Below are 20,256 nucleotides of genomic sequence, written 5' to 3'. Positions count from 1 at the left end.
CTCCCATCATCCCTGATTACTGGCCACTGTGGCTGAGAATAATGGGAATTGTAGTCCAACAGCAGCTGGAGGGCCAAAGTTGTGCAGTCCTGGCCTATACTTTCTAGTTCAAATGACTCAAGACACCATAAAGGGGTTGAGGAAAAAAGAGGCTCCATAGTTAGCACAACATGAACTAGAAAGTCAGGACCTGGTGAGCCGCTGTGTGGAACAGGATGCTGGACTAGATAGGCCTTGGGCCTGATCCAGCAGGGCTTTTCTTATGACCTCATGCTTTTGGGACTTTGGTCACCAATGCCAGAGGCCCAGGGCAGCTTACAATGTTTTGGAAGCCACCTTGAGCATTTGTAATGCGCTTGTAATGGGACGACAGGCATATATTTTAAAAGGAAATGGACACATACCTGCCCCACAATCTTGGGCTGCTCCCAAGATTTGCCCTATGCGTTTATTATTTTCCCAGCGCCAGCAGGCACAACACACTCCCTCCCACCCCACCTCACCCATGCCTCTCTCCTTGAACAGCATATACGAAAAGGAAGGACAGAGGACGACGACCACCGAAACACACGCGCTCCTTTGGAATGCCCCGAGTTTCTGACTGGTCAATAGAATGCGCTCGGCGCAGGACGCTTGGGTGAACTCGCTGCGGCCATTCGGAAGGCACCAATGCGTTCCATTTAGTATGTGGCTCCCTACGCTCACCCCTTGAGCTCTCTATACGGGGGACATCACCGGAACCCTACATTCGAGCACCAGCACCACTACCCACTTTCCCAGCATCCTGCCCCACAACGTTTACGTCTTCCGCGGCACTCCTCCCACAGCCACCCTCTGTGTGCCCCCTTCGCCCAATCTCCTCCATGGCTCACCCTTCACTGGCTCTTCTCCGTGCTTAGGGCAGACCCTTCTCCTCAACGTGCACGCTCTCAATCCTCCACGATACCCCACTAACGACTAGTGTACAGTCGCAAAAAGAAGGGAGAAACCATAGAGTAGAGCGCAAAAAGTCCTGACTTCCGGTCCAAATGGAAACGCCACCTCTATGGAAAACCTCATTGTCCGTTATACGAAACTTCCGGTTTACAGTCTCCTTGCGGAGTGAAACAATGGAGAGATATAGGATTTTAGTATCGCTTCCACAGTAGCTGAAACAAAATATAACCAGAAGGACGGGCGTTTGTGCAATTTCCAGTGCAGGGAATGTTTCACGTGAAACATTTAACTTATTTCTGTACTTTTTAAACATTAAAATTGCTCTGGTAATACCAATTAAAATTAATAACACTAATTAAAATTTATTTTTAATTAAAATTGTTTTTCACACGAAACAAAATCTGAGTTAGAAAGAACATGTAGTCCTTTTTTTGCTGCTACCTTTTGTTTGCGCGGGAGTGGGAGGCACACTGCTTGTTTTTGCCCAATCATGGATTGGATTCTATGGGCAGTTTTCACTGTCCATCAAATCAAACCATTGATTTCTATAGGCAGGTTTCAATTTCCCTACGGGAAAGGGAGGAAAAGGGAGTTCAAAAGAGCCGAAAGTGGCCCTATTTGCTATTTTACCCAATAAGTCTATGGCCTCGATGTGCGCAGTGGGCATCGCTCTGTCCCTCCCTCCGCATGCCTATGGTAACACCATCCTGTATCGTTTGTAAGCATGCGAACCCAGACCCACTTCAGACCAGAAGCGCCCAGGAAGTCTGCGATGGTGTGTGACTCTAGGTCCTTTTCTCTTTGTCTCCGGGGAGGGGAGAAGCCTCTGCCTCTTGCTTTGCGACAGCGCCCGTCGGGGAGGCGGCTGGAACAGCACGCGGCGCATGGAAGAGGTGGCACTGGCAGCCAAGAACGGAGGCGGGAGGAGGAGGCGGCGTCGTGGATTTAAAACGGCGCCAACTTCGCTCTCCGTCAAGGGAGTGGGTGGGCGAAAGTGACCCTTATCAACTATGGAAACCAAAGAGGAGGAGATTTGGAGCTGCTGCTGCGCACCGAATGAGCGGAATAGACGCCTCCTTTTAGTGACGAGCCTTCTCGGAGAGTTGCCGTCTTTCTTTCGCGCTTTTATTCATTTTCGCATTACAAGTGGTCCATGAGCAGGTCGAGATCACAGGCTTAAATGTTGCTATAAACCGCCCAGAGAGACGGAAGTTTGGGGCGGTGCACAAATACAATATACAGATAAATGAAACGACATATAGGAAGAAGTATACAAGTTTCTCATGTTATTACGGAAAGGGTGATATTGTCCCATTCCCCGCCCCTCTCTGTGACTGCTGTCCCTTGTGTCTGTTGAAGATTGTGAGCCGTTTGGGGGAACCATCTTCTCATGGTATGCAAACTGTTCTGTGTGTGCACCTTTGTTGTTGTTCAATAAAAACATGGAGAGTGCAAAAAAGAAAAAAGCAGAATTGACAGCAGCATTGATTACAATAGAGCCATCATCACATTATAACTAATAGAACTCAAAGTCACTCTGATTGATTGATTGATTGATTGATTTCCCACTCTCATAACCTCCGAGTGGCTTACAGCATGTTTCTAAGTTGTGTCCCCAAGGACACAACATATACAAAACCATATACAACTAGCCGACCCCACACAGAGCATCTGTGCGCTCTTTGGGGCCGGCGATTACCTCCCCCCAGTTCTGCCTCAGTCTCTGCTTCCGGGCCCAGCCAACTCTCCTCCCTACTGCCACTTCTGCCCCCCCTTTCTTTCCCCTCTCCTGGGCCTTGCCTCCACAGCCGGGCTGGGCCCACCACCTCTGGCCTCCACGGCTGGGCTGCCGCCCGCAGTGGCAACCAACCCTACTGGGTGTGCCTCAGCCAATCAGGCGCATCTGCCACCCAGCCAATCAGCTGGGCTCTGGGACACACATTCCAAGGCACACCCAGGAGAATTAATACAATAGATAGATATAAAAAGAGCTTAGTCCCCAAGTGTGGTGATGTTGGTGTCTCTTAAGTTCTGCTTTGCGGATAGCTCCAGGAATCAGGGGCATAGCAAGGTTGGAGTGGGCCCAGAGCCCCTCCCCCTGCACTTACTGAAGCTCAGCTCATTATATATATGTGTGTGTGTGTGCCACAATAGAACATCATCCTAAATTATTTTTTTTAAAAAATTGTAAATTGTGGACAATGCAAGTCATTTAATGGCACTAGAGAAAGACATGCTGTTCTGGTAGCTCCAGGTCTTAACACTCACATCAATTTCGGAGGATGAATACAACTGAAGGAACCCCGGGCGGGTGCGTGGCTAGGGGAATCAGTCATGTGACTTCCCCAAGGCAGTGGGTCCCCAGACAACTGTCTCCCCTTGCCCTATTATAGTTACGCCCCTGCCTGGAATGCTCCTCTTCAATGGCAGGAGCAACCTGACCTTGGCGACAGCCACTGAAAAGGGTGCTGCAGAATAGGCTGGGCTGCAGAGCTCAGTGGGACTGATGGTGTCTGTTGTGCTGCCTTACCCAGAATCCTCTAACATGAACATGGACTTTGCCGCCCAAGCAGTAGTGCACTGGAGGGTGGGGTATAAATATTGTAAATAAATCAATATCGCCATTCATTTTGCCAAGAATCCTGTGCCCTTCACAGCCGTAAGATGATGGGGATGCAATATGGAGAAAACAGCACAAGGGAAAGGCTTCAGCCTCACTGCCCCAGCACTGCAGTACTGATCTGGATCTCACTACCACTGCCATGGTGCACTGCTTTAAATATATAGAGTGAGAGATTACTCACCTAATCTGGCCTTTAGCAATGAGGGCATGGGCATCCTAGTTGCTCCCCCTGGATTAATGGCCTGATTAATTATAAACATGTGTTATCTATAGGGAGAGAGATATAGGGAGAGCTCATGTTAGCCTTGCATCAGATAGCCACTAGGTCACTGTACGGCCAAATACTTTTCTCTTAATTAGTTCTTAACCTTCATACAGGTTCCTCAACCTTCATACACATACACATATATATATTTACTCATAAAGAGGAACTTGCAGTAAATCATGAACTATGACAAGGACAACTAGGTTTTGGAGGATTCATTTCCACTCAGTCTCTCTTAAGGTGGGAGAGGTGTAGGGAGGAGCCTAGATGAAGAACATAGGTATGGGGCATGAGATGGAGCTTTGAGTATTACCACTTTTGCATTTTAAAATTTTATTGGTTTTTACAATATCTTACATTTAATTAAGTAAATATTGACTTCCCACTTACCAGTCTGCACGGTTCATATTAGCTATACAAATCTACCATTGCTATAATAATTCAAAACATATATACTCCACATTACAAACTCAATTTTACCCTGCCCAACCTGCTGTTGTTACTAAATTTCAGACCCTGCTGAAAGGTCCATATTGGAAAAATAGTTCTTTAAATAAAGTAACAATGGCTCCCAATCTTCTTTGAAACATTCCAAGTTTTCATCCCTTATGAGTGCTATAAGTGTTGCCATCTCAGTGTATTCCAAAATTTTTATTAGCCAATCTTCTTTTGAGGGCATTTTATTTTTCAATTTCTGCGCATATACGATTCTTGCAGCCGTGGTTGCATACATTAAAAATGTTAAGTTTCTTCTGGAGAACTCTCCTTGCGTTATTCCCAGCAGGAAGGATTCTGGCCTCTTAGGAAATGTCATTTTAAAAATTTTCTTCAACTCATTATATATCATATCCCAAAAGACCTTTGCCTTCCCTCATGACCATCACATATGAAAAAAGCTTTCTTCACATTGTCCACATTTCCAACATTTATTTGGAACATTTTTGTACATTAATGCTAATTTTTTCGGTGTCAAATACCACCTGTAAATCATCTTATAATAATTTTCTTTTAAAGTATAACATACAGTGAACTTTAAATCAGTTTTCCATAATTTTTCCCAAGCTGCCATATCTATATGATGACCCACATCTTGAGCCCATTTTATCATAGTCCTTTTAACCACTTCATCTCTTGTCTCCTCCAAAAGCAACAACTTATACATCTTAGAGACTAATTTTTCATCTTTTTCACACAATTCCTTCTCGAATCTCGACATTTGATCCTCAAATCCAACTTTAAGATCCTTCTTGTAAATTTCATTTAGCTGATGATACTGAAACCAGTTACTAACCAAATTTTGTACTTCGATTAGGTTTTTTAATTTACAGCCCCTCTCTTGAAAACATAACAAGTCCCTATAGGTACCCCATTCAGATTGCATATTTGTCTTTTTGTGTGCCAAAGCTTCAATCGAGGATACCCATAATGGAGTTTTAGATTCCAGCCATTTTTTATATTTTACTCACACATTAGACTCCTTCTTACATAGTGATTAAGAAAGTCTTTATGCACTTTACTTTTATCATACCGTAGATATAAATGCCATCCAAACCTTCTATCAAATCCTTCCAGATCAACTATTGTGGGATTTCTTAATGTTATCCATTCTTTTAACCAGGTCAAACAAGCAGCATCAAAATACAACCTTAAATCTGGCAGGGTAAGACCACATCTTTCTTTAGCATCAGTTAAATTTTTAAATTTAATTCTTGGCCTTTTCCCTTGCCAAACAAATTTGGTTATGTCCTTTTGCCATTGCTTGAAACAGGTTAACATATTAATTATAGGAATAGTCTGGAAAAGAAACAACATTTTAGGTAGAACATTCATCTTCACAACTGAAATTCTTCCCATTAAAGATAAGTTCATTCTAGTCCATCTTTGCAAATCAATTTTTACTATATTCTATATTTTGATACAATTATTTGAAAATAACAAATAATTTTTGTTTGCCAACCAGACACCCAAGTATTTAATTTTCTTCTCCACTTTCAATTCACTTATTTCATAAAGTCTGTCATTGGATTTCTGGTCCATATTTTTTGTCAACACCTTCGTTTTACTCTTATTTATATAAAACCCAGCCAATTGGCCAAATTGTTCTATTTTTTCCAAGAGCCTTCTGATCTTCTCTTATGGATGTTCTAGAAAAAACACCACATCATCTGCAAAGGCTCTAAGTTTATACTCCTGTTTCCCTACTTTTGGGCCTTGTATTTGTTCATCTTCTCTAATATTTCTACAAAGCACTTCCAGAACTAATATAAAAAGTAATGGGGAAAGTGGACAACCTTGTCTAGTTCCTTTTTGTATTTTAGAATTATCTGATAGTTACCCATTTATAATAATTTTAGCATATTGTTCCGAATATATTGTCTTAATGGCCCTAATAAATTTATTACCAACTCCCATTGCATCCGAGTACTACCACTTTTGAAGAGCAGTGGCCACCACTGTCCTCCATGTCCTCCAATGTTCAGATGAAAATAAGGACACCTAGATGTGTTTCAGCATCTCTGTTCTCACAAGCACTACTGCACAAGTCCCACCCACCATAAGAATGCATTGCTGAAGGCCCTGCAGTAATGTAATCCACTACAGACTATCTTGTGCTCATTGAAAAGCAAAGCAGGCATTCCTTTGATTAATGGTAGACTCGAAAAACACAATTATCCTATCATAATTATCACAATTATCCTATCACCCTGCTAACTTGGCAAAGAGGCACCTTTTAACGTGGTGATTCTCTTTTATTTAGGGAGAGTAACTGGCCCTATCCACCCCCTCCAGAGACTGTTGCTGTTGTCTATCTTATGTTTCTTTTTAGATTGTGAGCCCTTTGGGGACAGGGATCCATCTTATTTATTTATTATTTCTCTGTGTAAACCGTCCTGAGCCATTTTTGGAAGGATGGTATAGAAATCGAATGAATCAATGAATCAATGAATGAAACTGAATCAAGCATGTGCAATGGCAGGCTGTGCACTATGTAACATTTGTGTGCATGGACTGACCTGCATGTCAGGGGCGTAGCTACCGTTGGGCAAGGGGAGACATTTGTCTCCGGGCCTGCTGCCTCAAGGGCCCCCCCAGAGGCAAGTCACATGATCATTGTCCTGGCTCCCCAGAGCCTGTGCTTCCTTTGGTGTTCCAGTCGGGGGTATTCCTCCGCTCTCTGTCTCTCTCAAGTCCCCTCCCTCCTTTCCCCATCTTCCTTTTGCTCCTCCTTCCTGATCCCAACCTGGACCCCTCCAGCCTGCCTTCTCTGGCATAGGTCAGGGCTCTCATTGGCTGGCGGGTGGACACGTGATGCGTCAGAGCCCTCCACACGGGGAAGCAGAAAGGAGCAGCTGCATCAGCTGGCCGGCGGATGAGCAAGCAAGAGAGATTGCTGTGTGTGAGGGACGCCCATGCCTCATTTATCGAGCCCGGCTTCCTGCCTTGCTGCTGGTTTAAGCGTCTGGCCACTGCTTTGTTTGTAGACAGGGAGGGTGACTGCTGTGTGCTTGTGTGCTGAGGAAGAGGAGAGACATGGAGCCTGACTCCTCAGGTGATCACTGGCTCCAACGGGCTCCTTCCTCCTTTTTCTCAGGGTGTGGGAGAGTTGAGGAGGCTTGTGCTGCTGCTGCAGTCGAAAGGGACACACAGAACTGTGCTTTAATAAAAGCCATAACTGCATGCAAGAGAGCCTCCAGTTTATTTGCATTTCATCCTAATAAGCAAGTGGATAATTTGTAGCGGGGGCGGGCGGGGAGAGGCAACAACATGGTCTATGTATGGCGTTTTTATAGAGGCGGCAGCGCGTGGACTTTTAAAAGTAATAGAGGACCTATTCTTTTATATCCTTAGAGAACTTCCAGGTTATTTTTGATGCTATATCCCCACCCCCAAGTTAGGTTGGTAAAAAGTAATGGCTTTTAATGCGAAACAGTTAGGAAAACTAGGATATTATAGCTGTCACTGGGGCATTAGCAACATCCTCCCTGCCCTCGCCAAGGTAAAAGCGAAGACTTCATTACATTTCTAACTCAGGTCAATGGCTTAGTTGGCATTTATTGTATCTTCCCGTTCCCTTCTCTCTCACCTTAATGAGTTCGTATTTAATTTCCAATAATATTTATAATTTTTTATTTTATTATTATTTATTATTATTAAAACTTTTATACCGCCCTTCCAAAAGGCTCAGGGCAGTTTACATTAAAACACCATTAAAATCAGTTGATAACTAAAACAAAAATTATAAAGGCATTAAAACAATGATTAACAATTAAAAACATAATAAAACAACAATTAAATAGTCAGAACAATTTAAAAACAAGTTTTAAAAAACTGAGAAAACCTTAAAAAAAAACAACAACTGAGAAAGCCTGGTTGAAGAGATGTGTTTTCGGAAGTTTTTAAAAAAGAAGTTTTTTAATTCTAAAAGAGACAGGCTTTATCTGAAATACAGTATTACAGAGGGCTAATATGTTTCTTTTTCTGTGGGAATCTCTGCTTTCTATACATTTATGGAATACATATACTGACTATAGCAATCATCCTTTTAAAGAATACTTCATTTACACAAAATGCCAATTCAGATCTAACAGGGATAAATACTTTCTCTTAATGTCATAAAGTGGGACTCTCATGCTCAAATATCAGTTCAGAAGTACTAATACAAAATATTTTTTAATACCAGAACAGCTTGTCTTTCTCTAGTAGTTTCTCTAGTTTGGATGTGTGCAATGATTACTGTTCTTCATTGATACTGTTGTATTAGTTGGGTCTGCTGTTCTGTTGTTGTTTACACCTTGTAACTGTAGTTGGGATATGTGCAATGATCAAAGTTCTTCATTGATTCTGTTGTATTAGTTGGGTCTGCTATTATTTATACCTTGTAACTAGTTGGGATAGTTAGCAGAGACATCGGGCCAGGAGGAGAGGAAATCGGGGGGGGGGGTGCATTTAAAAATCTCGTCTCTGGGCCCACTCCAAACTTGCTACACCCGTGCTTTATATGCACCAGAAACAAGATGGGTCAACTTCAGCCAGACATTTAACTTCTGCCAAGCTGGGGGAAAAGTTCAAACTTGATGAAATGCAACTCGCACTAATAAACAACTTCAAAGGCATCCCCTAATTATCAAAATAAGGACAGTGATTCAACAGGGACAGTCTCTGGTAAATAGTTTTTATTGTAAAGCGCCCTGAGCCATTTTTGGAAGGGCGGTATAGAAATCAAATAAATAAATAAATAATAGGGAACTGGGAACTTTCAGTCAATCAGTTGTTCCCTTGATGCTGCTGAAAATGAGAACCTTCTTGACTGGCTTTCAAATTTTCCCTGTCTGTGTATTTCAAAATACTTCCATCCACCCATTAATATCTGCAAGGGTTATTACTGCAAGGGTTAATGCCAGCTAGACTGAATATACCTAACACTGATAAGCTGCTTACTGCAGAAAACACTCTCCCCCAGCTAGCTGTTGAGATGGACTTACATAAACAAAATGTGTTAAACAGCTCAGAAGAACCTTTAGACAGTCTCCAGGATGACAGTCTAACTTTCCCCTCTGATGATTTGGCAAAGGAGATGCAGCAGGGAATTAATGGAATTAGTGGAAATTTGCTTAAATTTACTTGCTTAAGCCCTGTCTACAGTTCATGCACTAGTGAGCCCTCTTGCAAAAGATGGCCAACACCAAGCCGAGTGTAAGTTAACTGACATCTCTGGAACTACAACTCCTGACCAAATGGAGGTTGCAGTACAACAAGATTCAATTTGCCATAACTAATGTCACCTTAGATAAGGATTTTATAGAACTCTTGAGCTCTGAATATATACAGATGGATTCCTTTAATGAATGCCCTGCCATGCCAGAGGATGTGACTGTAGAGAAATGTGGGAGAGGATTTTTTTGAATCCTGCTGAGCTCTTGGAGAGGAGCTCTATGAATAAAGCAGAGCTTTTGATGGAATTACAAATGGAGACCATGAGTTAAGTAAGCCAGGAGATTAAAAATGGGGATGAGTCTGATGCAGCAGTATACACCCCACAGCACAACAGCTGGAGCAGCTCAAGACTCAGGATGGGAAGTCCACAGGAAGAACCTTGGCTACTGATTCACTAGATATTTCCCCTATATTCCTTTTAAATCATAATCCTCAGACGGGAAGCTCCAGAGACCAATATGAATTGTTCCATCCCTGAGGATTCTGAGAATTCCCTGCTCGCTCCTTCATGGGACTGTGAACGGGACTCACGTGCTATCTACAATGCTTTCTTGGAGTCCAATTTACAAGACCTGAAAGACTCTAAGTCTTTAGATCAAGAAATTTGTGAGGCAAATGCTCTGGAGTATACTTCCCATGTCTCTTCCCCTGTCTGTGAAGTCCCCCAAAGCTCATCACACCTTCAGTACATACAGACAATGAGGCTATTCCCATGATCAGGCGAAATTGGGCTAGGGGAGCCTAGCTCGAATTTGCCTGACTGTGAGAACCACCGGGCTTGCCTGCGGCGGTTAACTCGCCTAACTATAAACTAGGAAGCAAGCGGGGGTGTCCATACTGCAACACGCTACAATGCATAGACTCCGTTGCAAGCCTCTCTACCATGGAAACATACAGCTACTTTCCTGCACCCTATTACCACGTTATAGGGTCATAACACATAATTAAAATTTGAAACAAGGCATTGGAAATATGGATGGCACCCTGCTGACAGTGCAGCGAGCGCGATGTCAAAACACTGGCAATACGGAGGGGCACTTATGGGACACGTGGCCGCGTGTCATCTGGAAAACACCCAAGTGAAGCCACAGAAAAGCCTTGATTTACCACAGGGTTTCCAGCATTTTGGAGAGCAATAGAAACACACTACGCAGCCAAACTGCTGGAGCTCAGCAGGTATAGATCTGGCCAGTGCCTAGCTGGGTGAAGCCTGGGAACCCCATGTATGCTGCCTTGAGTTTCATCCTGGAGGAAAGGCAGAATATGAATGTAAGTAATAGTGATAACTTGCCGACCGGCACAGAGCATCTGTGTGCTCTTTGGGGCTGGCTGTTCTCCCCTCACTCCTGCCCCACTCTCTTGCCCCCCCTCCCCCCGCCCCACTTTGCGGCCAGGTGCACTGCTGCCGCTTGTCTCTGTGGCCAGGATGGGGCTGCTGCCGCTTGCCTCCGCAGCCGGGCCAGGCCGCCGCTTGCCTCCTGGGCACACCTCAGCCAATCAGGCACCTCTGCCGCCCAGCCAATCATCTGGGCACTGGGATGCACATTCTAAGGCACACCCAGGAGAATTAATAAAATAATATAGATTCCGCAGGATGGGGGGATCCCCCTCAGTGCAACAGTCCACATCTACAGGAACGCAACACACCTTTCAGCTCCATAAGGTCTCTAAGACATTTGAATCTGTCATTATGTCCTTTTATTGCCACATAAAAGGCCCTTTATTACACCTCTAGTGTCTGCTTTGTGTAACATCTCCCACAGCTTAATTGTTCAATAGATGGACTGCCACACAAAGATCCCAAGCTTGGAATAAGATCTGGTTCATTAAAGAAGGAAAAGCAATCCAAATAATTGAAAACGGAGCAGAGAGACACCAGGAAGCGAGACATGAAAGCTTTGCTCACAAGTGCCAAGCACTTGGAGATCTAGGGCGAGTTTATTTTTACAAGAGTAAGTGGAGTGTGAAAGAGAATCTTTGAAGCAAGATCATGAAACTACAGAGGTCCTCATTAAATGCAGGCCTGGTGTGATGCTCTTCGAACAGACATGCCTATAAATAGCACCAGTCAAGGGGCTGCCTGAAAGGAGTGTCGGGGGGGGGGCGGAATTTCTCAGGTTTTTGAATCACAAACTGGACAACAAACACTACAAGATTTCATAGCCGCTTCTGAAAATTAATTGGCCCTAGGCTAATCTCAGCGGTGTTTCTCTGTGTGCAGTGCAATTAAATTTGCATCTTAATGAAATCATACCCATCAAGATGAATCTGCCTCTGAGATCTCCATTCCCGGGGATAAGTGAAGTGTAACAAGTGAAATAACTGTTGCATGCAAATGAGCCGTGGAGGAGGAGAGGCACAGCCACCAGGCTGCTTGCTTCTGGAGTCAAACTAGTGATCCCCTTGGCACAGTTTTGGAGAGGTGATCTCACTGCAGAAGGATGATCAGGCAGAAAAGAAGTTCCATGGCAATGAATGGACATGACTGGTGGCTGATCTTTCAGGGGGAAATATCTTTATTTTTTAAAAAACGGAGGGACAAATGAGATACAAGTAGCAAGGTTAAGAAAGGATGGATGTGAGCAAATGCCACATACTAGTAACTACAGACCATGACAAGGCCCAGGAGTCAGTGGCAGCAACTCCCATCAATCTTAAGTGTGATTCCCTGATTAATTGTTCATTAGGCCTCTGCACAGCTTCAGCCAAAGCTGAATACACCACTCTGCTCACCCCGAAGCACTGTGCAGAGATGACCGTTCCTGCTGCTCAGTGCTGTGCTTTACCTAGAGCTGAATGGGGTGAGGGTCAACAAAATGGAAGCTTTTGAGCCCTAGTGACATCAGAGGAGGTGCGCATGGGAGCTGGGAAGTGTAGCACTCCCAGAACTTTCCCTTGAACTCTTTGGCCGGGGCTCAACAGGGCTCCGTATCTCTTAAAGGCCTCCCCCCTCCCCCAGGCCACTCCAGAGGTCAGTGCAGTGGGAAATGGCTCCCACAGTGAAGTTTTTTGTTTTCCGAAAGGGCTCTCACTTGAAAGATAGTGAAGATGACTGAACTATGGTATTCAGTGGTCTATGACTTACTATCTGAGAATCAGAGTATTAAGGATAATGGTTAACAGCTGCCTATGGACAGAACTGTTAAGAGAAGTATACAATCAGGTGAGTGATCCAAGAATCCCTACTACCGGAAGCTACTGTTCATTTCCTCTTCACTAGGTGGAGCTAGACACCCAGCTTTCCAGCTCTAGTGTATACAGTTCCTCGCTGCTGAAAGAGGGCCCTGCTAAAACAAGAGCAGGAGAGCAGATCCCAGGGGGTTGCATATGAAGGGTACTATGGTATTTCCACACTCAAGCAGGGACCCCAGAAATTAACCAGGAATACATAACAGGGAATACATATGTGCGCTGTAACAATGGGTGAAAAAAATATTATTTTGCTCTTATTGGGTGTTGTTTCTGCTCTTTTTGAATTTGTTTTCCATAATGCTTGTACAAGGTGTAAAATGAAGAGCTCTGAAAGGGAGCTAAATTCACTTTCATAGCTAAAGGTTGGAAGCAAAGGTTAGGTTTGGGTGAGTTCAGACTTCACAGGGCTGGCACAAGAGATGGAACAAAACAAATCATTCTCCAGCTTTTCTTTTAAAAAGGGACCCAGGACAGGAGATGGGGACTAATTCTGTAGTGAGTACCTGCTTAGCATGCAGTAGGTCCCAGGTTCAAGTCTTGACTTCTCCAGATAGGGTTAGGAATGGCCCTTATCTGAATCCCCTGTCCAGTCAGTGCAAACAATAGTAATCTAGTCCAGGGGTTTCCAACCATGGGTCCCTAGATGTTGCAGGACTACAAATCCCATCATCCCATGGGAGCTGCAGTCCAAAAATGTCTGAGGACCCAAGGCTGAGAACTCCTGATCTAGATGGACCAATGCTTTGATTTAGTAGAAGGCATAAGATTTTCTTAGGCACTGACTGGACCCAGACATGTTTAACCAAAAAGGTTGCTTCATCATGGGCCATCAGATTCGTGCCTTCCCCTTCAAATGGTGCCTTCCTTCTGGTTAAATAATCTAATGTTGCATTTTTAAAAAAATGATAATTAGCCACCCTTTAATGATAACCAAAGTAACCACCTGAGGTGGTAGCCTCTCTTTGTCTCAAGATGGGGCCAGAACTGGGATCTGAGGGATTAAAATGAAGATCTGCCATTTCCTCAAGAGTTTTTTCTTACTTATTTTCCTGTCTTATTATTTGTGGGTACCATCCTCATTGTAATACCCCTGGGGCAGGGATGGTGGCAGGGTGTGTACACAAAAATATGGCATTTCTTCCATACTGAAGCATCTCAGTTGTAAATTCCTCTGCTATTGAATCACCAGAGAGCAAACACACAAAAATCTATTAATGAAGTGAGGGGAAAACAGCCTTACTTGAGCATAATTTTGTACCATCCAGAAGGGGCGAAGACGTTTTTTACCATCCAGAAGGAGGCACAGGGACAGATCATCCCATCAGTCTATTCAACACTGCTTGGCATGCATTAGATTTCAGAAGGAACATAGGAAGCTATGTGATAACGAGTCAGACATTGGTCCAACTAGCTCAGTATTGTCTACAGCCAGGTCTGCTCAACTTAGGCCCCCCCCCTAGCTGTTTTTGGACTACAACTCCCATAATCTCCAGCCATAGTGGCCAATAGCCAGGAATTATGGGAGTTGTAGGCCAACATCTGCAGGAGGGCCTAAGCTGAGCAGCCACTGGACTGGCAGCAGCTTCTCCAGTGTTTCAAACAGGGGTCTTCCACAGCCTTACCTGGGGATGCCCGCAATTGAGCCTGGGACCTTCTGCATACAAAGCAAATTAATGCTCTACCATCCCCAAAATACATAGACTGAGGAAGGCTAATCTTATCCCCAAGGAACAAAGCAGATGCTCTTCCACTGAGCTCCAGCCCCAGCCCCCAAGTGGTACATTTTGAACCAAGGCAACACAAAGTCCAATGGTGCTCCTCCTGCCGATTCTTGGATGTTTGCAATGCAGATCCTGCAAGTTAGCCTGCTGGCTAGATCAGCTTCAAGTCAACAGTGGCCTGATGTAGAAATGTTAATGATTTGAGAGTGAAAAACCATATTCAGCATTTAAACAGCACTTCACATACATTATCTTAGTAATCCTTACAATTACCCTGTAAAGTAGGTCAGTATTATTATCCCCAGCGGGATAAGGCATGGCGGCGTGCCGAAGGCCTCCACTAAGTTCATGGCTGCAGAGGAATTTAAACGAGGGACTTCCCAGCTTACACTCAGTGCCACTGCACTGCACCAGCTCTCAGTCCGATTTATTCCCAGCTGCCTTTAGAACTGAATCTGGTCAAGTTAAAGCAAGAAGAGGGGAATTTGAGAAAATGCCGCTCTCTTTCCAAGATCTTCTTGGCCTGAAGAGGGGAAGATGGTAAGAAAATAGGAGGGAGCTGCCGTATCCTGAGTCAGACCATTGGACCACCTAGTTCAGTATTGTCTACACTGACTGGCAGCAGTTCTCCAAGGTTTCAGGCATGGCTCAGGAGTTTTTTTGTAGCTCTACATGGAGATGCTATGGAGAGAACCTGAGACCCAATGCATGCAAGCATTCAGATGTTCTTTGCCTGAGCGATGACCTTGGGATTTATGTAACTCTAGAATGAAGAATGGAGCACTGCAGTTGGGGCTTGGAGCCAGGATTTCTAGATTTGTTCCAACTAAGATTGCCAACTCTAGCCCTCTTCAGACATTGAGGTCATTCTCACGACCACTGGGGCTGGGGCTGAGGCGGGGGGGAAGGCAGGATCATGCCTGCCTTCCCCACACAATCTTCTCCTCTTCTGGGTGCCGCCACTCGCATGATCACATGACCAGTGCGGCGGCGGCAGCCACCCCACATGGGATTAGGAGGAGAAACTCCTCCTTCATCCCACAGTGCTCCAGGCATGCAATGGAGAGACAGCCTGCTGCAATGCAGCAATGCAGCAGTGACCCTCTCCCTTGCCATGCTGCAGTTGGGGCTTTATGGCTGCCATTCGCTGCAGCTGTTTGTAGAGCCCCAACGATGCACATGAGCAGGCAGTGAGGCAGGAGGCATGCATGCATCCTCCTACCTCACTTTTAGCCCGGGTTTCAAACCTGGACTACCCGGCAGAGGAGCACTGGGACTGAGAGCTATCCAGGCTGTTCTCACGACCAACCCTAGTACTCGGGCTAGTACTGCCTTACCCAGGGAGGGCTGGTTGTGAGAATGAATGTTGTATGAGTGTACAGGTGTCTGCACACTTGTACATGTGTTGTGTGGATGACTGACTCTACCTGCATTTATTATAGGTCCCTCAAACACGTGCTACAGGTAGGAAGTATACTGCTGTACTTGTGTTCAGTATAATGTGTGAATAACTGTACCTCTGTACAGATATATACCTATGTATCTGTACATTCCTTGTATGCGTGTTCTCATGAGCAGCCTAGCCTGGGCTTGGCTGCTCGTGTGGAGCACCAGGATCCATGTGAATCCCGGCTGCCCTACCCAGCCTAACCCGAGGTGAAGGGAACAATCACTCCCTTAACCCGGCTGCCAGGATCGTGTGTCTCCTTGAGCTGCACTCAGCCTGAAGAGACACAGAGAGAGGCTCCTAGAGCACCTATCTGACAGTGAATCCTGTCAATGTACCATGCTCGTGGCACAGTGCATTGTGGGATACCCACATCATCCCGCGCTGCATGGCGCTGTGCGGATCTTCTGGGAGCTTGGTCCGCACTCCCAGCCGCATTTTTGTGCTTGTCTGGGGGGAAGGTGAGTTTGAGCTTCCCACCTGGTCGTGTGAATGGCTCCAACATGTAAATAAGACTTCTGATGATGCTATTATTGAAGAATTTTTCAGCCAACATTTTTTCACAATATCAAGCCCTTAACATCCCCAGGATTGCTTTCAATAGACTCCTGGAGATTAACAACAATCCTGGAGGATTTGCAACCCTGGTTCCAACTGCTTTGCTACTCCAATCTTTTACTTTCTAAAGGTTGTAATGGTCGATTTTTCATGTATTGCAATGTATCAGCCTATATAACACATAGAACTTATGTCACATTTTAATGCGTCCTTACTGTATGCATTTTTCTTGGTATGCAATGTATAACTTCTTTAATTTTTGTATTCTTTTGATGTCTTTCATGCTCCGTCTGTATATTGTAAATGATTGTTATGAAAGCTATGCAGAACGGCTGATGTTAATAAACCTCATTCCTAATACACATTCCTAGTTCCAAGCTGTTAGATAGTGGTTTTCAAACTGTACTCCAGGAATCGCCCAGATGTGTATCAAAGGTTCTACTACTACTAATATTTATACACTGCTCTTAAAGCAAAGTTTTCAAAGAGGTTTACACAGAAAAATAAATAATATATAAATAAGATGGTTCCCTGTCCTCAGAGGGCTCACAATCTATTATTTTTTAATTACTTTTTTATTTATTTGATTTATATACCGCCCTTTCAAAAATGGCTCAGGGCGGTTTACACAGAGAAGTAATAAATAAATAAGATGGCTCCTTGTCCCCAAAGGGTTCACAATCTAAAAAGAAACATAAGATAGACACCAGCAACGGTCACTGGAAGTACTGTGCTGGGGGTGGAGAGGGCCAGTTATTCTCCCCCTGCTAAATAAAGAGAATCACCATGTTAAAAGGTGCCTGTTTGCCAAGATAGCCGGGGCCTTAAACATAAGGCAGATACCAGCAACAGCCACTGGAGGGATGCTGTGCTGGGTTGGATAGGGCCAGTTGCTCTCCCACTGCTAAATATAAGAGAATCGTTCAGTTAGCAAGCGTCCTCAAAGCAAACATCAGCAACAGCTGACAAGCTCTCCCAAAAGGCAGCATGGCACTACCAATCTTCCCCCTATAACACCCCTATAACAGGGTAGTGTTGCACGTCTTCTGGGCCACATTCTCAATTCATGTAGAGCATCCAGATGCTCTGGCTAGTGCTCTGTGTGAACTGATGTGCACCTTGGACACCCCGCCCCGCCGTCAAATCCTCTGCCATGCGCAAGGGTTCTAGAGCAGATGTTTGGGAGTTCCTCAGCAGACAAGTCAATACCGAGCATTCTCTGAAAGTAGGCAGTTGGGAACTGAGGGTGGCAAAGGCAGGAAGTTAAAATTCTTGATTTCTCTTATTTGTAATCAGGAAGGTTTGGTGCGCACCGATACCACAATTCTATTCCAAGACCTGCAATGTATGTCAACTGAGCACAAGGGCGTACCTATCATTGACAAATGTGACAAATGTTCCTTGGCCCCTGCAGGGGGGGAGTGCTGACTGGGTGACAGCTTGCTCTTTGGTCCCCCCTTCCCACCTCCTGAACTCATTGGCACCCTGTTGGCTCCTGACTGGAGAACTCACTTCAGCTTCAAGGAAGATGAGTCCTCTCCAGGAAGGTGCCCCCCCCCCCGAATCAAGTAGCATCCCTCCCTCCCTCCTCTCCTTCTGATTGGCTGGCTAGTGCTCAGGTTAAGCCCACTCTTCCCCTCAGCCTGACTGACAGGCTTAGCAGTGAGGGAAATGTTGCTTGGCATCAGCCAGCCAGTCACAAGGAGGAAGGAGGGAAGGATGCTAGCTGACACTCCTCCCTCTTCCCTTTCTCCCCCTGAAGCTGAGACAGAGCTGAAAAAGATCTTCAGTTAAAGGAGCTTGGAGACCCCTTATGAATCTTATTTGTTTAATCTTCCTTGAAAAGGCCAAGAAAAACCATATTTCTTCTGTTCTCTGCTCCCCCTACAACAACACTCCTTCGCAACTGGGTTCAATGTATTTACTCCAAAATTCAGGAGGAAAATCTGGGATTGAGTTTCCCATGAAGAACTTTGGTGTGTGTGTGTGTGTGTGTGTGTGTGAGAGAGAGAGAGAGAGAGAGAGAGAGAGAGAGAGAGAGAGAGAGAGAACATGAAGGAGCAAATAAGAAAGACAAAAGCACTATTTATGTTTTATAACTATATGAGCTCATTGTAGTATATGCAAGTGTGTGTGTGGTGTAGTGGCTAGAGTGCTGGACTAGAACTGGGAAGATCCGAGTTCAAATCCCCATTCATCCATGAAACTCACTGGGTGACTCTGGGCCAGTCACTTCTCTCTCGGCCTAACCTACTTCACAGGGTTGTTGTGAGGATAAACTTACACCGCTCTGGGCTCCTTGGAGGAAAAGCAGGATATAAAATGTAAAATAAAATAAAATAATAAAATAGTAAAATAAAAGTGTGTGAGGGGAGTGTGTGATATTATTTGCATAGGAGTGAAAGAAAGGGTGCGTGGATAATGTTTTGCTTTTCACAATGTCCTTACAGTTTTCTCGCAGCAAAAACGGGATGCGGGGTGAGGAGGAAGAGGAGAAGTGGGGGCATCTTTGCTTATTGTCCCAGGGCCCACCCCAACCTTGCTATGCCCCTGACCGAGCATGTGGATGATCTATCAATCTCACACTGCCTCAGTTTCCTTCTAATAGGGAGATTAGAATTATTTCTCATTGATGCTTATGTGGATCACCTTAACATCTTTCAATGGAAGAGGCCAGAGGATTATCATTATACTGGAATGCTCACTCTCTCTGAAGTCATAATCCTGTGTGACATCCCAGCGGGTTATGGCGGGAAATGGCTGTGATGGGACATGGGATTATGTCTGGTGAACCCACAAAGAAAGCCGACATTGGGAAGAGACCGCACGTCAGGGGAAATCATCTTAATGACAGAAAGGAGTCATTGAGCAGGGGGAGCACAGAAAGCAGTCGCTGCAACCACGGAACTTGTACATATATTCAGATTTGGATATGTATCAAAATATTGTGTATGCTGCTTCTGTGGAAGCACGTTATATAAAACACACAGTTGTGGCCCTGGGCAGCAGAGTTTGTATCCTTCTATGTCTTCTATTATGACAGAGCCCATACAGATTAAATAATAATTTTATCACACATTTTACCCCACACCTTCACTTAGTTGCATGATGCAGATGCCCAGCCTACTCGAGGGTGAGAAAGATCAGCTTGGAACAGGTTGGTTGCTCATACAGTCTCATGATCTAATCGAATATATCCTCTGTCAGATTTAGCTCCTATCCAGTTGGGAGGCAAGGAGGAATAGAGCACAGGGGTGTAGCTAGAATTGAGCGAAAGGGTTCAAAGAACACGGGCCCCCAGCTCCTGAGGGCCCTCCAGCTCATCCCTCCCTATAATCTTCATTATCTCCCTCACTCTGGGGGGCCTCCAGAGAGAGGGATGAACACGGGCCCCCTCTCCCCTAGCTACGCCCCTGATAGAGCACTTTGAGTTGCTCAGTCCATGAGGAAGCCTGACCTGGAAGGTTTTATAAGGATCAGGGAGCGTCACCTGACATGTTTTGGCCTATTGTTGTTGTTAAGAGATTTCCTCACTGGTCTGGCTTTTGGCCAGAACTAGATGGCAATACACAGGCTGACTCCCTTGCCATTTCCCAGGTTAAGCACCTGCTGTGGGCTCTGACACCCACAGAGATCTGAACAATAGGCCGAACTAGTTAAAGCCAGTCCAAGCCTCCCTATGCCAGATGAATGGAACCATCTAGCCAGATCTACTGACACTAGAGCCATATTGACCGAATCAAACCCAAATGTGAGTCTAGCCTGGCATTCGTCACTCGAGTTGCCTCCTATTGGTCTG

This window comes from Hemicordylus capensis, chromosome 2, assembly GCF_027244095.1.
Source record: "Hemicordylus capensis ecotype Gifberg chromosome 2, rHemCap1.1.pri, whole genome shotgun sequence".
In the NCBI taxonomy this organism is placed as follows: domain Eukaryota; kingdom Metazoa; phylum Chordata; class Lepidosauria; order Squamata; family Cordylidae; genus Hemicordylus; species Hemicordylus capensis.
Note: the sequence above shows the minus strand (reverse complement) of the source record.